The sequence below is a fragment of the Gossypium hirsutum genome, chromosome A01 (assembly GCF_007990345.1).
Source record: "Gossypium hirsutum isolate 1008001.06 chromosome A01, Gossypium_hirsutum_v2.1, whole genome shotgun sequence".
Lineage (NCBI taxonomy): Eukaryota > Viridiplantae > Streptophyta > Magnoliopsida > Malvales > Malvaceae > Gossypium > Gossypium hirsutum.
Genome location: NC_053424.1, coordinates 10,085,152 through 10,108,100, shown reverse-complemented (window position 1 = coordinate 10,108,100; position 22,949 = coordinate 10,085,152). Strand labels below are relative to the sequence as shown.

Sequence of the window (22,949 nt, the reverse complement as noted above, 5' to 3'; positions counted from 1 at the left end):
ATTCTGTCTGTTGTCAACTGCAGCATCGAAATTTATTTTGTAAAAACCCTCTTTCAGAGGCCACCATCTCTCAGATTCAAGGCTCAAGGCAAGGTCTTTTTTCTCTATGTTTTTTATTTCCTGTATATATTTTCGTATGAAGTTTGTTGTTTCTACTCACGATCTCCTGTGGCCTTCGTACATCCATTTGTTCCTAGCCGTCCATATAGCCCATAAAGCGCAGATGAAAGTTCTACTTGCTTCCGTTGTGCTGTTCAGTAGGGTCCAGGTAAACCATTCTGTAAAATCTGAAAGAAAAATATTTTGTGGCCATGCAAAACCTAATGTTTCCCATGTTTCCTTTGTGATAGCATAGTCACGAAAAACATGCTCCCGGGTCTCCAGCCCTTGCTTGTACCTCTGACAGGAAGCCTCAGTTATTAAACGCTTAGCTCTTAGGTTTATTAGAGTAGGAAGATAGTTGAGGGTGGCTCTCCAAGCTGTAATATTGATTTTTGAAGGGAGGTCACTTCTCCATAGTTTTTTGTAGCATCTATTAATCTCATTGTACCTGTAATTTTCATGTCGTTGTAAGAGAAGCTTAGATCCGCTACGAACTATGTATTCTCCTGAAGCCTCACCCCCCCCCCCCCAGCTAAAAAAGTCTTCGTGAGAGGAAGAAGCCAGTGGGATCTGCATAATTTTTTGAGCAACCGCTACAGAGAACCTAACTATTCAATTGTCTTTTATGCTAACTAGCTAGTTAACTTAAAAATAGAAACACTCAAAAATCCAATATAGTTGGGCGTCTAAAAAAGAAAAATTAAATAGTTGAGTGATCATTTTATAATATAGTTGAATGACCAAAAAGGAAAGGCATAATGATGTATTTAACCTTCCAACTTTACAAAAAATATATTCTAGCCTTTCATTTAAATTTTCACCTCTTTTAGCCTTTAAACTTGCATTGTTTGTCAAATCTCCCAAAATAGAAGGAAAAGTTAACGTTTGTTGATATAGCATCCATGTGGAAGTCCATGTGTATGCCACATTAGTAATTATTTAAATTTTTAAAATTTAAAAATATTTTTTTATTGTTATACATTTTTAATAAGTTTTAAATTTTTTATATGTTGTTTTTTTTAAAATTTTTTATATTTAAAAAAATTAATTAATTGCTAACTTGACATCTATATGGAAATACATGTATATATCATGTCAACAAAGTTAACAGATGTGAATTTTTCTATCCATTTTTAGGTGATTTGATAAACAGTCTAAATTTAAGGGAAAAAAGAAGTAAAAAATTAAATGGAGGGCTAAAATGATTTTTTTTTGTAAAGTTAGAAGGTCAAATAAGTTACTATGTCATCAAAAAGAAATTTACTAATAATTTGGTAACAATTTTAAAACTTTTCATAATTTTTATCGTTTGCCGTTAAAAAAATTAATGAAATCTTGAGTCATTTATTTTTCATCACTTGTTATTAGTTGATGACATCACAATGAAGTAATTATTTGAAAAAATAAAAAAAAGTAAAAAGGTCAAAAATTATAACAATTATTATAAATAAAAATCCAATATATATTAAAATTTTTAAAATACGGAAAAACTAAATAAAAATTATAAAAAATTATAGAAATTTATAAGAAATTTAAAATTTAAAAAATATATATATAAACAATGTAACATTCCTAACACTTATGAGATGAGAATAGTGTTATTTCGAGATTTGCACGTGTTAGATTTTTCAAATATATAAAATAGGAAGTAGTATTAGTAGAGAAGGTAATTGGATACTGTAGAGAATTAAAAATAATCAAGAATTGAGATAAATTAATTCGAGGTATTAACTAAATCATAATAATGTGAAATGTTGGAGCAAAAGTGTGAGAATTTTTAAAAGTGTAAATGACTAAATATAATTAAGAGAGAAAGAGAAAGGATCGGAAAGGTAATTATACCAAGAGAGTATCACAGAACAAGAATAGAATTGTAGAGATTGATTAGGGGTAAAATGGTCTTTTCTTAAATAGCTAGTTGTGAGAAAAATCTCATCAATTGTTGGAAAGTTATGAACCTTTTAATGATATTGAAAATTGGGAATAAATTATGGTCATTAAATTTGAAATGATGATGGATAGATTTTTTATAATATTTTAATATTTTATTTATTAAGTTAATTTGATATTTTTTATAAAAGAATGTAGAGTTTCATCATTTCTTTCTCCATTTTCACGCCACCTTCATGTATGTACGAAGAAAACTTTTGCTTTCTTTCCAAATAATTTCTCTTGAACGTTTCAAAATTCTTACATGGATTTTTAGTGAAGTCAATAGAGAAATATCATAGAAAGCTTAGTTTCTTGCAAAGTCAATCATATTGGAAGAGAGAGAAAAGGGAAGTTAGAGTTTTGAGTAAGAATTTAAGATAAGAATGATAAGGTTTCATTATTAACTTCATGAGTAAATAAAATAATCATGTTTATTTCAAGTAAAAGTGCATGGAAACATTATTTGATTATTATTTTTATATTAAATCTTGTATATTTTTCTTATGAAATGAAGAAAAAGAGAAGAGATGTGAATCTCAAGTTGGTGATAAGGGAAAAGAAGTAGCTAAAGAGTGAAGGAAGAAGAAGGAAACTCATCCAAGCACTTGGTTGTAAGTACTACAAGAATTTTATTTTACTTAATTTAACCTAAGTGCAAGTTATATTAAAATGGTTATATGATTAACTTATATGTGAATATGTCAATGTTTTATATGAAATTAATTAATGAGTACTGAAAATATGAATTGAATTCTAATTACAAAGTGAATAGATTAAGTGTGTAGAAATAGTACTAAGAATGGACTAAATTATAAAGTGAACAAAATTAGTTATGTGAACAAAAATATTAATAAAAGGGCTTGACCGAAGTGTTATGTAATAGTGAGTAAATGTAACGTGATATTATAGTGAAGTTATAAAGAATAATGAATAAGGATTAAATTGTAAAATGTGTAAAGTTTGAATTGTCTTTACTGGTTGAGTGAATGTAATGAATTTAATGTATTAAATGCTCATGTAGACAAGATTTGAACTAATAGGATTTAAATGGCATGTCATTAGGAAATTTTTATGTGTGTTAGTGATAGTGGCACTTCAGACCAATCTAATGATATCGCACTTCTTTGTTAGTAACAATGGCATTTCGGTACATTTTGTTGACTCTACACTTCGATGTAAGATAGTGTATGCATGTTTGTGCTAGTGGTTCAGTGTTTATTCCGCATATCCTATGTGTTCTTTTGAGTTTACAATTGGGCTAAAATTAAAAAAAGAAAAGTAAGTAGACTTATTAGTAAAATTGGTAAGTGGCTTATAAGACTTTACTTTGAGATTTCTTTTTATTTTCTATTTAGTTTCATTGTATATTATTATAAATAATGTATTTATATGTTAACAGTGGTTAATTTCAATGGTAAGTTTAATTTTTGACATACTTACTAAGCTTCCACAAGTTTAATACGTAGGTAAAGGCTCAAATTAAAGTTCTAGAGTGAAGTTGTAACGTCAACTCATCTTGTCACATCTCAAAGTTTGGAATAGAGTTTGATTTTGATATTTTGGTATTAGATTATGGCATGTACATAGGATAAATCAAAGTATATCTATAAGTTTCTAGTGAAAATACTTTTTGAATCTTGAATTTTTTTAAGCTCTAAGAATTTAGTTAAGCTTTGATAAGATATATGTTGTATTACATGATGTTTTGATGGAGTTTAATGTTTTATAATTTTTAAAAGTGTTATGGAATGACTTATGATAGTTTAAAATTGATTTTAGATGTTTCAAACATGCTTTGGGCAATCTACCTTCGATGTTGCAATGTTGAATAGCCAAGGTCGCAACATTGGGCAAATCTGGCCTCAGTGTTGAGACACCAATAGTCAATGTTGTGACACTAGAAGTATACTACTCTTACTGTCGTGACACCACTAGTCCAATGTTGTGATATTGACCCTATTTACTCTGATTTGCTTTGAAAGGGTTCTAAAGATGTTCAAGTTGCGTACACTACAACAAAAATGGTTTTTAGCTGGTTTTTTTTTTACCTTATAAGTGCCGCTAAAAGTGCCACTAAAGACAATGCCACTAACATTTTGTGGCATTTATGTAAAAAACGCCGCTAAAGAACATGACTTTTAGCGGTATTTTTGAGAAAGCATCGCTAAAGAATGTGACCTTTAGCGGCGCTTTTCTCAAAAACGCCACTAATTTTAGCATATTTCTAATATCCTATTTTCATTCATTTACAATCCTTCCTGTAACATCAAATCCAACCAATAACAGCAAATCTAAATGATACTTCAAAAATCTAACGAAATATATATTATCTAAATTAATAAATGAAATAAGAAAATATTCTTATAGTAATGTTAAAAGTTATATTGTTAAAACATTCTTACAATAAGAAAATAAACGTCTAAGATGGTTGATTCTGTGACTGCTGAAACATATTCATCATATTCCGAAGCTGTTGCTGGAGTTCGTTGTATTTTTTGTTTTGCTCTGCTTCCCTCGCTTCTGCATCCTATTTAAGTTGTAGCTGGAGTTCTTCATATTTTCTTTGAACCTCTGCTTCTCTCGATGCTGCCTCCGTTTTAAGTTGAGCAATTTGATCAACTGTGCTCGCTTGCATTTCAGCCATCTGGTCTCTTAACCTCTGAACTTTAGCTTGAGCTTCACTCCCCGAAGGCATGTATTGCTACGAGCTGGATCCAAAATATTGGGTTGGGTTAACACTAGATCCTTGAAATTGAACCCGACCATACCTTTCAGGACCCAAAACTTCAGTAATAATTCTATTATCAATATCCTCAAGATTAACAGAACTATCACTCGAAGCAATTGCTTCATACTCCGCCTTTTTATCCTTTAGTTTCTCCTAATAAATCAATCAAAGAGTTAGAAACAAAATATATAATAAAAACAGATGCAACATAACTTAACATTATTTAAAACTACTAACAACGAATTAAACCATTATAATTAAACATTATAAATATTTAAAATAAATAAAATTTTATTAAGTAAATATATCATAATTTCTCCAGCTTCAGAAGTCATTAGAGATCCATCTTTCTTCCTATAATATCAAAAAGCTGAAAGCGTCCAATTTTTTTACCAGACGAGAGTTCCTACAATATAGTAGTAAAAATATTATTTAATAGAAAGTAATTAATATATGACACAATTAATAAATTCAAAATACCTCGACCTCAGCTACACAAGCAAAACTTTTCGACCCTACTGTGTACGTGAATTTTTATTTTTGCCTGCTGCTTGTTCCAACTCGCTCGCGGTCCTACATTATGAAATTATTATTATGTATATAGTAAATACTATAAACTGAAATAATTATAAGAGTTTGCAAGTATATAATACCTCTCCTTTCTTTGAATTCCAGAATCTAACCGCATCTTCCCATTGGTACCTCAGCATTCTTGGTGGGACATTTCGCAATTTCTCTTCGAGGCTTATATCTTTCTTAAAATATTCTTTTTTTTAAAGTGCTTTTATGATCTCTCCATTTTTTCCCAATGATTTCTTGATATAAGTATCCGAGACCTCTAAAGCAAATCTCTCTTAAAAAACACAAGTTTAGAAAGTAAATATAAATGAAACTTAAACCAAAGTATTATAAATTACATTCATGTTTTGTTACCTTAATATTATCGAGAGCTTGATTTTCGTTACTATCAGGCATTTGATGCCATGATTCGTAGTTGATAGGCAACATATTGGCATTTCGTGCTATAATGCCCAAATATCCTACTAAAAGTCGAGCTTCCGATCCAACAAGCTAACCAAGATTGTTTCTAGATACTCTAACACGCTCGACATGATTTAACTCGTATAAATCTTTAAGTAGCGTACGTCCTCGACCTCTACGCGTCCCACAACTTTTAATTGAAAAATGGTATATTATAAATAAGAATTTGAAAAAGAAATCAATAATAAAAGTCAACACGCATGTAAATTAAATTTAACATTACTTTGATTTTCTCCAGGCTCGTTAGGTGTTTCCGGAACATTCATAGATCCAATAACAGTCTGTTGTTCACTATTTTTTTCTTCCAAATTTGGAGTATTATGAACAATACTTAGATCTCGTAAACTTCTTCTAGGCACTTTTTCTGCAATACACATAAAATAGTTGAAATTTTAGTAACTAATTACAACAATAATAGTACATATAAAATAGTTAAAATATTTAACAAGACTAAGATTTAAATTATAATATTATATATAATTAAAAAATCGTAAAATCTTACTACATCATAATTCGTAAATCTTTTCATCTACATCCTGGCGAACCCATTGAAATTGTGTACTAGTACTAGAGATATTTTCATTTAAGTTTTGTTCTGGAAAAGACAAAGTTTTTGATCTTTCGACGATGTCATCTCTACTTTCATTGCCCATGTCAAACAAGTCTTTAGGGGTGTTTCGGAGTACAACGTACCAACCCTCATCAGTTGGATCTTTTGAATAAAAAGCTTGTTTCATTTAAGAAGAATATATATACGACTCGTCTATCAATTGATGTCCAGTGTGAATCAAGCGAGAGAAATTCACCATTGTAAAACCAAATTAATCTTTTTTAATTCCGCGAGCAGTATTAACATCAGTCCAATCACATCAAAATAAGACAACTTTCCATTTTCCATAGTAATCCAACTCAATAATGTCTGTAAGAAGTCCATAATACTCCACATTTCCCTCAACAGGATTACTGTCCCTAGCATTAGCATAACTTGTAATTGAAGAATTAACAACAATTCCACAATTTTGAGTTCTCTTCAATCTCTCACGATATTTTGTATGAAATCTGAATCCATTGATGATGAAGGCACTATATCTTTTTACCACTCTATTCGGACCTTGGGAAAGCCATTTAACCTTGTCATTGATGTCTTTCCCACTCCAAACCTATTGAATCGAAAGTAAATTGAGTAATTATAAATGTTATGAGAAAACATTATTATTTGATACAAAATATCACGATTATATGTAACTTATTATCTTCAGTTGCATACCATTTGGCTTAACCATTCATGAAAAGAATCTGTGAATAACTTATTAATCTCTCGATGTTGTAATCTTCGGGAGTGTGAACGAGATCTCAAGATTTGTTTCTACTCACTATGTTAAAAAGAGGTTTAATTGGTTAGAGGATAAACAAATTAAAAAGATGAATATTTATCAAATTCTATAACTTACTTGCGTAATGGTTCAATTGAATCATGGTAAAAAAGAACATATCGATGTGCTTGTATCCAAGATCTATCATCTAATTTTGTAATTTCAACTTTACTGATTGGTTCTCCATAACTTTGAAATAAATAAGTTTCGGCCAAGTTATGATCAGTGATCCTAGCATTTCTACTTGGTCTATTCAGTCTTGTTTCAACATCTTCTAAATATCTAGAACAGAAAGTCATACACTCCTCTGCCAAGTAACCTTCAGCAATTGATCCTTCTGGATAACGCTTATTACGACAATAAGACTTCAATTTGCATAGGAACCTAAACACGATATACAACATTATCAAAAGTTGTAACTAAAGGTATAGAGGTGAATGAATAAATACCTTACAAATAAATTAGCACATTTTTATAGGATACATCCATCAATAGAAAACAGGTCCACCAATTATTGCTTCACGAGGAAGATGGATTAGCAAGTGCACCATAATAGTGAAGAAGGAAGGTGGAAAGATCTTCTCCAAATTGCATGGCTCGATCTTGTACTTTATCTAGTTCTTCAACATTCAAAACTTTGTCATAAATAGCTTTCATTATATTGGATAGTTCAATTATACAGGACGTCACCTTTTTTGACATACAACACTATAAAGCAATTGGCAGTAAGTCTTGCATCAAGATGTGATAATCATGTGATTTTAAGGAATATAGTCTTTGATCTTTAAGACTCACACATCGAGATATATTTGATGCATAAGCATCTGGGACCTTTATATCCTTCAACACCATGTAGAAAACTTCTTTTTTTTTCTTCGACATTGCAAAAAAAGAAGGCGGCAACCGATATTTCCCATTCGGAAGTGCTTGGGGATGAAGATCACGTCGAATTCCCATGTTAACTAAATCAAGTCGACTCTGAAGATTACCTTTCGATTTTCTATCGACATTCAAAATTGTCCCAATTATGTTCTAGCAAACATTCTTCTCAATATGCATGACATCAAGATTGTGTCGTAAAATGTGATGCTCCCAATAAGGCAACTCAAAAAAAATACTCCTTTTTTTCCACAAGTTTGCCTCATTAAGATGATCCTCTTCATCAAATTCATCATCAGATTCATCCCTCGATCTTATCTTTGTTTGCGTGTTGGATGGTTGATTTATCTTCCCATAACTGAAATTGATATCTTTTAACATAAACAAGATTTCAGATCCAATGATCTGCTGAAGAGCTTATCTGAACTCTTTAATACCATCAAATAAAGTCCTCTGAAATCTAAATCTATAATTTCCATCTAACCACCGACGATGCCCCATATAAGAGAACTTCTTCCATTATATAACCACTTCGAACATGTTTGCGCAGCACAACAAGGACAAGCATAACATCCTCTAGTACTCCAACCAGATAAATTGGCATAAGCCGGGAAATCATTAATAGTCCACAACAAAGCTGCACGTAAATAAAAGTTCTCATTTCTCAATACATCATATGTCTCAACACCCGCCAAATACTGTTTTAACTCTTCAATAAATGGCTGCAAATAAATATCAATATCATTTTTAGGACATTTCTCTCTAGGGATAATCATAAATAAGATAAAAGAAGATTGTTTCATGCAAAGCCATGGAGGCAAATTGTAAGGAATAAGCACTACAGGCCAAGTACTGTACGAAGTGCTCATGATTTTATAAGGATTAAATCCATCAGATGCTAGCCCAAGCCTCACACTCCAAGGATCACTTGCAAAGCTTGGAAATTTACTGTCAAATTATTTCCAAGCTAAAGAATCCGCAGGATGCCTTAATAATCCATCATTTCATTGATCATGATGCCACGTCATAGACTCGACTGTCTTTGACAACATGAAAAGCATTTGAAGCATTGGTATTAGCGGAAAATATTGAAAAATCTTTATTGGCTTCTTTCTTGACTGTGCCTTATATTCATCCTCATTCACATCTTCTATATTTATATTCATCCAACGAGATTTACCGCAAACGTGACAAGACTGTTGGTTTTTCCAATCACCCCAATACAACATACAGTCATTTGGGCAACTATGAATTTTGTTGTACCCAAGACCTAAATCTTTAATCAGTTTCTTCATATCTTTGCATGAATGAGAGATTTTTGAAAACGAAAACATATCTCTCAAAAACTCTAATAGCATTGTCAAAGAGTTTCCGGTCCACCCTCCCAAACATTTTAAGTGAAAAAGACGAATGCAGAAGGACATTTTTGAAAAATTTTGATCCCTCATAAAGTTCTTCGTTCATTTCATTAAGTAACGTGTAGAACCTCGCCACTTATTCATTTGGCTTTTTATCAGGTACACTTCTTCCCGTTTCGGTAAAAGTATTTCCACCAAGATTACAATCATCGAATGCAACAAAGTCAGGTGAAAACGATTGCAAACCATGACTGCGCATATTAAATGTATCCCGCAACATACCTTCCATGTCATCTTCTCTAACAGACTGATGGTAAGCACTATAAGGATAAGCTAAATTAATCGTTGAAGAGGTTCTATTAGGTGTACACTCTCCATGGAAAATCCAATTTTTATACCCCCGAATAAAGCCATCAACAATTAGATGTTCGTAGACAACTTCACGAAAATTCCAATTGATGTTGCCACACTTCTTACATGGGCAAAGAATCATATTCTCTTGGCTTGCATTTTGAAATGCAATAGAAAAGTTTGTACTCCATTTCGATAGTCGTTGCTTACCCTTGACAATTTCATCCAACTCCTATCCATTTCGTAGTTCTTTAAGTCTAAACTTGACAATAAATTACACGAGTAAATTGTTTATTTATAAGGATAATTAAGTTATGTAAATTATGATATGATATGATTTCTATTTATGTATTATGTAAGTTATGTAAGTTATGTGAGTTATGTAAGTTATGTGAGGTATGTGAGGTATGTAAATTATGTAAGTTATGAAATTTAAACTTTAGACTATATACTTTTAAGGAAATTATTAGATTAAATTAAATTTATTTAAATTATGTAAGTTACGTAAGTTATGAAATTTAGATATATATTTGTGTTTTGGTTATAATATGTTTTGAATTTATATATATTTTTATGAATTAAATTTACTTTTTTACAAAAATAATAACACTTCTTTTATTTTAATATTTATTTTACAAAAATAATAACACTTCTTTTATTTTAATATTTATTTTAATTTTAATTTTTTTAATACTTAAACTATCATTTCATTATATATTTTAATCCATACGATTAGGAAAAAAAATTAGCACATGAAGCTATTAAAATGAATCACATCACTTTCTTTTTTTTATATTATGTAAATTATATTGATTAAAAAATTAAAATATAACATATAAATAATTCAAATAAATGTATATTTTTTAAAAATTTCAAAAATATATAAATGTAAATTTTGAAAAGTCAAAATAGTATATAAAAACTTCAAATATTTATAAAAATAGAAAAAATAGTTAAATTTTAAAAAAATTACAAGAAAAAACCTCAAATTAAAAAAATATATATTCTAGAAATATGTAATAAATTTTATTTTATTTGCGAAACACCCCAACTATATCAAGCATTCTAAGAATTCAAAATAATAGACCCATAATAAAAAATTGAAAAAAATTTCTAGAAAAACTGAAATATTTTTTAAAAAATTGCAAAAAAATATAATTTCTATAGAAGAATTTGAATTTAAAAAAAAGTATATTAAAATTCAAAATAAAATTTGTGCAACGATGATCAACGCCGGCCAAAGTCGATGGTATTTTAAAAAAAATCTTGACGTTTTAAAATTAATAATAAAAGTACATGATCTTTACACATGTCTAGCGTAAGTTTTATTATAATCAGTCACTACAATAATATTTTAAGATGAACTAAATGAAAACTAACCTATGAGTCAATCAAAACTTTATATATTATGATTATGTACATTCAGGAAACCTAATTTTAATTAAATGTTGCTATTGATAAGATTGAAATATTTGGAATAATTGTAGGAGGAGGTGAAACTCAATTTTATAATATAAAATGAAATTAAATGAAATAACTATAATTTAAAATGTCCCCTACAATAAGAGACAACATTGGATAAATAGTTTTGTTAAAAAAAACATTATATAAACAGTGTTTTATAATATAATATTAATTTTAGACACAAATATAATATTAATTTTAGTTACAAATATTATAACATAGTATTTTGTAAGGTAAAATAAGCATTTTGCATGCAACTTGATTAAGAAATTAGTAGCAAATAGCAAAATAAAACTCCAAACAGATTTAACTACTATCATTTGGTCCAAACAGATTTAACTCCAAACAGTAAATATATATAAATCGTAATCAATATAATATAGAAAAAATAAAAACCTGAGATCGTGTGTTTCAGCAATCAGCTTCCTTACAAGTTCTTTCAATAGATAGTGCACCTAAAGATCAAAGCACATGGCATTCAACAGTCAAAATTCAGTAGTCATATAGGAATTTCACTTTGAGCAAACTTAGAAAAGAATCAATAGACTTGTTGGCACAAAAATGAAAATTTTTTTCTATATGTTATTTCTGAATTTATGAACTATGAATTTTAACTATACATACAATGGAGAGACATCAAATAAAGATTTAGCAAATTAAATATACATACCTCTTAGAAATTGTAAATTGGATGGTAGAGTCGATTCCAGCAAATTAAATTACACCTGCAATTAATGAACAGCCATGAAATTAAAAAATAATCCAAGGATAAACAAGAATTAAATAAGAATTAAAAACATGATCATTAATGAATTTTCCAAACCAAAAGCTATAAATTATTTAATTTAAGGATAAAAACCAAATTTATATATAAATTCATGTCAATTAATTTTGTACAATAAGTTGGATTATAAATTTAATTTTGATTCAACTATATATATATTTAAATTAATAAATACATTTATTTATTTTCATATTGAATTTATATAATTTTTTATGTACATATTATATCGATAATGTTGTTAGTTACTTATAATCAAATATAAATTTCATATATAAAATTAAAACTAGAAAACCAAAACAAAAGGAAGTTGTGCTTACGATTTGCAGTTAAGTTTTTCAGTACTAAGTTACCAACATGGCATGGTTTCAATCTCTAGCCATCCAACTGCTCATCAAGAAACAAGAAGTTAAATATACTAGTAATTCTCTAGAAAACAACCAAGTATCCATGGAGGACCTCAACAAGATTCAGCCATCTTTAAGTGAATGAAATCAAACACAATGGCAGAGAAGTGATACCTCACAATAAATAGAACAACTATTTCAACCACAATAAATAGAATCAAACACAAGATTCAACCATCGATGCAGCAACAAAGAAACTCAGTTTAAGAAACTTGAACGACCCCATTTTAGGAATTGCCATCCAAAATGCATTTGAAGATAAAAAAAAATTGGCTTAACAAAATAATAATTCAAAAATTAAATATGTAAGATCAATCCAAATCTATTATCCATACAAGCAAAACAAATTCAGATATCAAAACTAAAATAAAAATCCTAATTTTAGTTTAGTTTGAATAATTTATGTTTCTAATTTTGTGAACTGAAAACCAATTCAATCTAAATGTGTGTGCTTCTGTGTACATATACACATAAAAACTAAAAATCCATAGCACAAAAATGATAATTTGATCATTAAACAGGAGGTTCTTGGTAATACTAAAAACCAAAAACAGAAAACCCTATAATTCCTGTGGCCGTGTGTTGTGACTACTGACATTAATGGAGGGTTTGAATTCTTTCCCTTTACCAAAAAGTAAACAAATCAAAAGCTTAGCAACAGAAAGCCTTAACAACAGAAATCTGCGTTCCCTGGGTTTCCATTAAAATAAACAACAGAAAGCGTCGACAGAGGAGTGACATTTACCAATTGGCTGCGACAGCAGAGACCGACGGCGACGTAGCAGAGGGGTTAGTCGAGGGCGATGCAGCAGTGGTAGGGTCAGCGTCTTCAGCAGCAGATCAGTTGGGATTTAGATTTAGGGAAAATTTAGGGATTTGGGAGGAATAAAGGGAATTGGGGAAATTTTGCTTAAGGGAAAACTAACAAGTATCGGGGGAGTGCATTGGGATAAAACAGATGAAACCAAAACGACGCAGTTTTGGTATAAACAAAATGAGGTTTGTGGCGTTTTTAAAGAAGCGCCAGTAATACTGATTTTTTGCTGCGTTTCTAACCTAGCGCTGCTAATTCTACAAAATAACAAAACGACGTCGTTTTCATTTAATTAATTTTTTTGTGGCATTTTTTAAAACGCACCGCTATTTCTGATCTATTGCGGCGTTTATAACCTAGCACAACTAATTCCACTACCCCTCCACATAAAACGACGTCGTTTTCATTCAATTTCTCATATTTTTAATGGAGTTTTTTAATAAGCGTCGCTAATTCCACTACCCTGCCACTTAAAACGACGTCATTTTCATTCAATTTCTCGTATTTTTAGCAGCGTTTTTTAATAAACGCTGTTAATGCTGATCTATTGCGGTGTTTATGACCTGGCGCTGCTAATTCCACTACCCGACACTTAAAACGATGTCGTTTTGATTCAATTTCTCATATTTTGCGGTGTTTTTTAATATGCACCGCTAAGTCCACTACCGCGCCACTTAAAATGACGGTGTTTTAATTCAATTTCCCATATTTTTAGTGGTATTTTTTACATTGCGTCGCTAATGCAAAACTAAAACGGTGCCATTTCATTTAAAGTTAAATGTTTTTTGTGGCGCTTTAGTCAAAAACGCCACTAATGCCTTTGATTTAGACACAAATTTTCATAGTTTAATTATTTCATAAATTCCTTTAAATTAAGTTTTTTTTTGTTTCAAACAATATATTTAATTTGTAAAATTTTATAATTGTGTACGAAAATAATTTAAAAAAAATAAAACCAAACTTCCTTATTACAAAGAGTTTGTATCTACGAGTTTAATTTTTTGTGTAGCTAATAGAATTTATCGAAATCAATTTTGAAAAAATTCAACTTATCAAATTTTACCCCTAAACCCTATAGACTAAACCCTAAACCTTAAACCCTAAATTCTAAACCATAATCCCTAATTCTATGCACCCTAAATCCATAAGTAATTCTTATTGCTTTTTTAAACCCTAAAATAATTTGATTTTTTCTCATTTTTATCAAAACTCCTTACCTTAAAACCATAATACTCTAACCCTATAATCTTATACCCTAAACCTTAAAGGCTAAACCTTGAAGCCTAAACCTTAAACCTCAAACATCAAAACTCAAACCTTAAAATTTAAACCCTAAACCATAAACCTAAAACCTGAAACCTTAAACCCTTACACCCTAAATCATTTATAACCATAAACCCTATATATATTACAAGGTACAAAAGCATTTAAAAAAGAATCTTATTGCTTACCTAAACCTTAAAACCATAAACCCTAAACCTTAAAAATATATATTACAAGGTACAAAAGTTATTAAAGAAGAATATTATTGCTTACTTAAACCCTAAAATAAATTGATTTTTTGTCATTTTTATCAAAATTCGTAACCCTTAAACCCTAATACCCTAACCCTTAAAACCACAAACATTAAAACTGTAATGACCTAAATTCAAGGTTATCAGAATAGTGGTTTCGTAACCACAAATTCAATTTAAAAAAAATTATTTTAATATTTTTGCATGAATATTTATATGATAGGAAAATCGTATTAAAATATCGATAGAAAAATTTTACCGATTTAGTGGTTAGTTAGAAAAAAAAGAATATTTGAAGGAACTGGGTAAAAACAAAGTATCGAGACCTTGATCTCGTAAAACTAAGTAGGAAATATTTTTATAAATATTTATAAAATGCTAGTGATGTGGTATTAAAATTTCGTTAGAAAATTTTAACGTTTGGGTAGGTAATTAAATGAAAAGAACTAAATTGGAAAATGTGTAAAAGTTGCTAGAATGATTAAATAGCTTAAGTGTCTAATGAGAAAGGATTTAAAAGACAATTAGACCCAAAATTTATTTGGGCTGGACGGCAAGGGCATGAAATCAGCAGGAAAATTGAAGATTTAAGGGAAAAATTGGAATATTGCATAATTAACTAAATAAAGATAGGACTAAATAGGAAATATCTAGATTTCTCTTCATTTTTCTTCATTCTCATCAGCCAAAACGCCATAGGAGGGGTTATTTAAGCTGGTATTCTATAATTTTTGCACCAAGTGAGTTAATCCTTCCCTTTTTCTTATAATTTTTGTGTTTATAAGACTTTTACAACTAGGTCCTACTATTAAATTCATTAGTTTTTGATTTCATGGATGAAATTGAAAGTCACCATGGTTGAGTGCTGTAAGTTTAGGATGAAATAGAATGAAATTGAAGCTTTAATTTGTTTATAAGATGATTTTATTAGGTAATTTCAATAGAAATTGATTTTTAGGATCTAATTGTGAAAGTGTTTGGAATTAAAGTCTAGTGCTGAAATTTTGATTCCCAAAGGTTATAAGGTAGTTTAAAGTCATAGAATAAAGTGTTAATTGAGAAAAATCAGTTCAATTAAGAGTCTAATTGAGTAGGGACGGAATTATTATTTATTAAAAGCTTAGGGGAAAATGGTAATAAACAGATTGCACTAAAACAGTTTTGAACAGTAGCAGTAGATTAATTTTGAAAAATCACCATAAATTGTATAAAACGAATTAGAAGATGAAAAAAATATGGAATTAAATCTTATTGAGTCTAGTTTCTTATAGACGAAACGGTGTAAGCAATGGATTTTTAAATCATGAGATATAATAAATTTTGTGAGACAAGGTTAGAATGAATTCAGTTTCCCCTATTCTAAATTTTAAAAATCATAAAAAATTTAAGAAAAATAATTATGGGCTTAAATTTATATTTCTAGAATCCTGAATGAGTCTATTTTCAAGAAAAACAAATGAGAACATCATTCGAATCCTGTATGAAGAGATAATTAATTTTTAGTGAAGGGAGGTCAGAACTATTGGACAGCAGAACATGGGTGAATTTAAAGAATAAACTGTACTTATTGGCTAAACCAAAAATTCTGAAAATTTTATGGTAAGAAGATATGTGAGTCTATTTCAGGCAAAATTAGCGGATCCTAATTTGGAGTTCTGTATCTCAAGATAAGAATAATTTAGTGACTATGACTCAAGTAGACATATTTGAATGAACTATAAATAATAGTTGAATTATAGAGAATGTTGCATATGAACATTAAATGTATTAAATTGATAATTAAATCTATTTATTTAGATCTAGAAAATTCAAATACGAAGCTAGATCGAGAAAAAGAAAAAGTTTAGGATCAGTAGATTTGTGTATACGAACAAGTATCGAGGTAAGTTCGTGTAACTTGAATTATATTCTTAAATGCTTGAAATGTATGTTATTTATGTGAATATGATTTGAATGTTCATTATATGAAAATTGATGAAACATTGATATATTTGATAAAAAGGGGAAGAAATCTCGGTTGAATGAAAGGAAAATTCGATGGATCTCTGAAAAGGAATTGACGGTAAAAAGGATCTAGCCCGGACGGGTGATCTTATCTTGATATAGCTCTCCCGAAGAATATGTGTAAAATGGATTAGCCCGGACGGGTAATCCGAATCAGGGTCTAAATTTAGCCTGGACTGGTAATTCAGATCCAAGCTCATTAGAGTAATTGTCGTTGTAGGGGATTTAGCCTGGACTGGTAATCCTGCTGTAAGGATGAGGTTCGCGGGAGTGTGCCTTCTGAAATGAAAATGTGTGCACATGAATATGAATTGACGGACCCGGAAATGTACATTAAAAGTGTACCTTTGAAAATCCATCGAAATTTCGAGAAATTCAACGGGATAAATATGGAAAAATAATAAGGGAATGGAAATCATGGTATTGATGAGTACCATGTTAGGGTAATAATGCACTGAATGGATATATGAATGTTTATTGCATTGTATTGAAAATATTAGGTAAGTATAATTCTTTTTATATGAGCTTACTAAGCACAAAGTGCTTACCCTATTTCCTTTTTCCTTGTTTTGTAGTGTTAAGAGCTTGGAGGTTGGATTTGGTCGGAGACACATCACACTATCAACTTCAAGATTTCGGTATATCAAGAAACTTTATTTTGGAAATCAATGGCATGTATAAGCTAATAAAGTAAATGTTAATGTGATATGAATGTAAGGTCAGCCATTGGTATGGCTAACAAATCTTGGTTTTGGTATGTGATGAGGTTATCTTATAAAAATACATGAATCTATCTTGAAAATATGTTGAATTGGATTGGTTAATGTGGATTGGTCTCGGTTTAATATTGCATGGAAGGTTAGATATCTATAAAGGGGCTATATTGAGTAAAAAAAATTTAATTCGTAAACTCCGGTAATGCCTCGTACCCTATTCCGGCAATGAGTACGGGTAGGGGGTATTATATTTTTTGGTATTAGAGCTACGGTTTAGCCGATTCTAGGACCGATGTAGCAAATATGGGATTAGCTATACATGCCATTTAAATTATTATTGATAGTGTGATATCTCCTGACCATTTAAAATTTGTTTTTCTTATAGTAATGTCATCCGACTGAGCTCAATCTGAGGAAGCTAGGAGTCATGCTCTGGCTTCAGTACAAAGAGAAGAAACTAGCAGTAGAAGGCCCGAGACAGAGGGTTGAGGGGAGGAGGCAAAAATAGCCTTTTTTCAAATGATGAATGAATGGTTTAATCAATACTTAAGAACTAACCCTGTAGTGCAGCAAGTTCAAGCTCCCCTCCTGCTCCTCCACTGGTTCCCGGGATCCCACAGGGTACAGGTACTGAATCTGTCAAAAAATGGAAAGCTCCAGTAGATAAAATTGGAAAATATGGGGCCGAAAAATTTTGAGCTGCAGTTGATGATCATTCCGAACAGGCTGATTTCTAGTTAGAGAACACTACTTAGGTTTTGAAGGAACTATCTTGCACACCAGAAGAATGTCTGAAATATGACGTCTCACTGCTAAAAGACACAGCTTATCATTGATGGAATACTAAAGCTTCAGTTGTTCTGAAAGAAGAAATTACATGGGAGTTCTTTCAGAATGAATTTAAAAAGAAATATATCAGCCAGAGGTTCCTTAACCAGAAAAGAAAAGAATTTCTTGAGCTAAAACAGGGCAATAGATCGGTATCTAATTATGAAAGAGAATTTGTTCGATTGAGTAAATATACTTGAGAATGGGTACAGTCAGAAGCTAAAATGTGCAAATGATTCGAAGAAGGGTTGAATGAAGACATTAAGCTATTGATCGGAATTCTTGAAATTCGAGAGTTTGCTACATTGGCAGAGAGAGCTTATAAAGCAGAAGAATTAAGCAAAGAGAAGAAACAGGCTGAGAGGGAAGCTCGAATTTTTAGTAAAAGACCGATGGGAAAATCTCAATTTTCTGCTCCAAAGAAATTGAAGAAGTACTAGGATCGTTCTACCTCAGCCACTGGGTATTCTGGCAGAGAGCGAGGTTTTCAACGCACTAATCCAAGACCTTCCAATCCATCAATGACCAGTGTTGGCAGTGTTGGTACCCCTAAGCTGAGATGCCAGTACTGTAATAAAGCTCATTTTGGAGAATGCCAGCTGAAAAGTGGGGCCTGTTACCGATGCGGTTCATTTGATCATTTTGGGTAAACTACACCCATAATCACTCTAAAAGAAGGTTTGTCCTATTTTTGTTACTCTAATTTTTTTCTCAATTTAGTCTTTGTTACTCTATTTTTTTTCTCAATTTAGCCACTCTAATTAAGATAATTGTTCAAATTAGTCATTGTTGTTAAAATTTTTATTAATCCACTAACGGATTACAGATGTGGCACATTAACCCATTGAGTGACTAGCATGTGGCCTTTTTTTTTTTTTAGTTTTGACTAAAGCTAGGGATCCCTTAATAATTAGCTCAAAACATTTTTTTGCTCTCATATCCCTATGCTTTACTTTGTTCTCATTACGTTGGGAGTCATTGTCTCTCCCACTCGATTCCGAACTAAAAATCGTTCATCAAACCACTATTATTTCCACCTACTACACCACCAGACCCACCGCATCAAGAAAAAGAAACAAAAGCAAGAGAAGAGAAAGAACAAAAAAAATGTTTTGAGCTAATTATTGAGAGGTTTCTAGCTTTAATAAAAAAAGTTTTAAAAAATGTCACATGTTAATCATTTAATGAGTTAATATGTCATGTCAGCAATCCGTTAGTGGATTAATGAATTTTTAACACAATTATCTTAATTAGAGTGACTAAATTGAGAGAAAAAAATTAGAGTGGCCAAAATAGAACAAATTCTATTTTAGAGTGATCATGGATGTAGTTTACCCTAACTTTTTTTTGTGAGCAATATTTATACTTTACGTCACTTACTTTGACCATTTTCCTCAAACATTTATTGGTTTTTTTTAATTATAAATTTACAACATATTTTTTTCAAATTGAACCACTTAGTAATGGACAATATGTGGAGCAAACAACTACTTAAAACAAAATCTTTCACTCTCATTAAATTTTACATTAATTCTCTACTTATTTGTCTTTACAATTTTTTATATTTATAGTAATTCTTCATAATAATTATTAAATATTTAAATAAATTGTATCTCGGTGATGATATTTAATTTACAATTCACATATTTATTGTATTTTTAAATAATTTTTCATTAATGTGTAACGATCCAATTTTCAGTGGTGTCAAAAAATGCAATTTTGGGACTCTATTTTTTTAAATCGAGATCATAAATATTAAATAAAAATATTTACGGAGTTACGGTATAGATGAATTGAAATTTGGTTAAGCGATTTTACCGAAATTATGAGTAATTATGGCTTAGGTGCTAAATTGTAAAAGTTTAATCTCTATAGATTTTTAATTAATTTAGGGCTTGAGGACTTAAATAGAAATTATTCAAAGGATTAAAATGACTAATAGACCAATTTTAAATGGATGATGGTGGGATGTGATGTTAATTACCATTAGATTAAAATAATTAAGGATTAGTTATTAATTGGTTATGATTAAGTTAATTAATTAAATTTAATTAAAAATAAACTAACTATATACTTAAGATAGTGGAAAAAGATTATAAAGCATCATCTTCTTCATCTTTTTACCACTGTCCACCCTAAAAGCCATGGGAGAAAGCTTTTGAAAGCTTTACACATTCAACCACCATGTTTAGGTAAGTCCCCAACCATTTTTCATTAATTTTTATGAATTTGAGATCATGAGAGCTTTGATTTAGCTAGCCCATGTACTAATTTTTAAAACTGTTAAAATTTTTGGAAGTTGTCATTGTTGAGAATTGGATGAAATTTGTGTCAAATTGTTAGAAATTAAGCTTAGTTTAAGAAAAAGATTAGATTGTAAAGCTAATGGTTAGTTTAGTACATTAGGGACCAAATCAAATTAAATGCAAAACTATTGTGAAATGTTGGTAGGAATAAAAAAATAACGGGTCACTAATGAGTTTTGGTGAAATCATATTTTAATCTGAAGCTTTAAATTGAAAGTTATGCTTGTCCTAATTTTAGGCACTAAATTGAATAATTTGAAAATATTTGAAATTTGGTATTTGATTCTAATTCGGCTAGAAATTGATAATGTGATATGTTTTGTGATTATTTTTAGTTAATGACAACATCGAATCGTCGCGAGGGAAAGGAAAAACTATAACTATCGATGAGTGATGCGCAAAACCTCAATTTGTACTTTTATGATTTGGAATAGATTTAATTGCTTGTATATATATGTTAATTTCTTGATTGATCATTGAGGTATGCATATGGTGATAGTGTGAATTGTTTTGATTGAGTTTGATGTGGGATATTGGAATATAGGACTAAAATAAATAAAATGAAAAATAGCATAAAATATTTGAAGGATGTTATGTGAAATGATAAATGGATAAAAAAAAACATGTTTTTATGGTAAGTAGTACATGTAATTTGATGATGAATTAGATTATGGTTGTGATTATGATCGAATAATGATATATGTGCTAATGTGATAAATGATTGTTATGTGATGGAACAATGTATAGGGTATGAAAATGCATATGTGACTGAATACAATGTATGAATATACGAGTAAGATGATTGCAGGTAAGGAAATTCTTATATATATATATATAATTGATGCCCGTGTGAATTTAGTAAAAGATTAGGATACGATTGACATGCCAATAGGGTTTTATGTGTGCTTGTATGAGATATGTGATTATACGGAGATCATTATAAATTTTATCAGGATCCAACATTTAAAGTGATTAAATTATTAATAAGTTTCACTTCAAAAAGTTATAAAATAGTTATTGAAATATTTGAAAGTCTTTATTTAAATCACTGTGTTGTGAAAATCACTATTGAATGGCCTTCTTTGTTTGTATTGTCTGCACCAATTCAAAAACATCTTTCATTGAGTATTATATGTCATTACAGATTATTTCTTTCATTTGTTGTAGACCTTGTTGCAAATAGTGTTGTTCAAAGTTGTTTAATGAAAGAAATTAAATTGCATAAGAGAAGGGGATGAAGATTTTTAAATTGGTACAAACATTACAAATAGAGATGGCCACACAATAGTAATTTTCACAACACAGTAATTTAAATAAAGGTTTTCACAATACCATTGATGATAATACATGCAAAAATAAATTTGTAAAAAAGAAAAAAAAATTACCTATCTACTGGGTAATGGTATCCTTTTGCTTTCTAAAAAAAAAAGAAAAAAGAAGAGATGGTATCCGTTGCTAATAATATTTTTATAATTTTTTAGATTATTTATTTTATTATTTGTGATAATTGATTTATTTTATTGGAAGATGATTTTTTTTAAAATATTAATCTCATTATTAAAACCCGGGCCCGACCCGGCCCGCTCATATTAATTTTTATATTATTTTTTATATAATTTTAAAATAATATAAACCATCAAAAATACTAAAAACATAAAATAAATATTTCTCAACAAATTAAAAATAAATTTTAAAAAATATGTATACTTAAATAACACTAAAATAGATGCAACTTAACAAACAAATGTTTCTAAAATAATAACAAAATTAACAAATATCTTTAAAATAATAAAAAAATTAATAATAAAATAAGTTTTATACAATATCCAAATAATAACAACAAAATAGTAGCAACATAATAGTAAAATAGTAGCAAAATAGGGAGAAAACAATAATAAAATAATATTTTTTTAAAAAAAATTGTCATGTAGTGAATTTAGGCCGGGTCGGGCCAAAAATCCTTACCTGAGGCCCAGCCTATTTTTTAAACAGGCCTTAGTTTTTTGCCTAAGTCCATTTTTCGATCATATATTTTTGTCCAAACCTTCCCACATTTCGGGCAGGGCTTCGGGCCGGACCGGGTCACCCGGCCATGCACAACTCTATTCTCACCCAAACGTGTTTATAACCTTTTTTTTTTTTAATTTCTCTTTATTTTCAGCTTATCAATCATCAATATATTTTTACTTTTAATTGAGTGAACCATTAGTGTCACTCGTCAGGCCTCCCAATATAATTGATGTTTTTCACGTTTTTCATATTTTTCATATTTATTTTTACTTTTTTACTTTTTCATATATATTTTTAATTTTTATTGAAAAGGAAAACCGATTAAATTTAAAATCCAGTTT

General features: G+C 29.8%; 1 long non-coding RNA gene across 1 annotated transcript; it reads right to left on the bottom strand.

The window, feature by feature from the left end:
• Positions 1-5,466: 5,466 nt before the first annotated feature.
• On the bottom strand, positions 5,467-13,353 carry LOC107917636 (uncharacterized). The gene is made up of 7 exons (XR_001689775.2): positions 13,162-13,353; positions 12,330-12,396; positions 11,899-11,953; positions 11,625-11,683; positions 6,027-6,167; positions 5,696-5,933; positions 5,467-5,615 (listed from the first exon to the last, which is right to left on the bottom strand). It is a non-coding gene; the product is annotated as an uncharacterized lncRNA (long non-coding RNA).
• Positions 13,354-22,949: the final 9,596 nt, after the last annotated feature.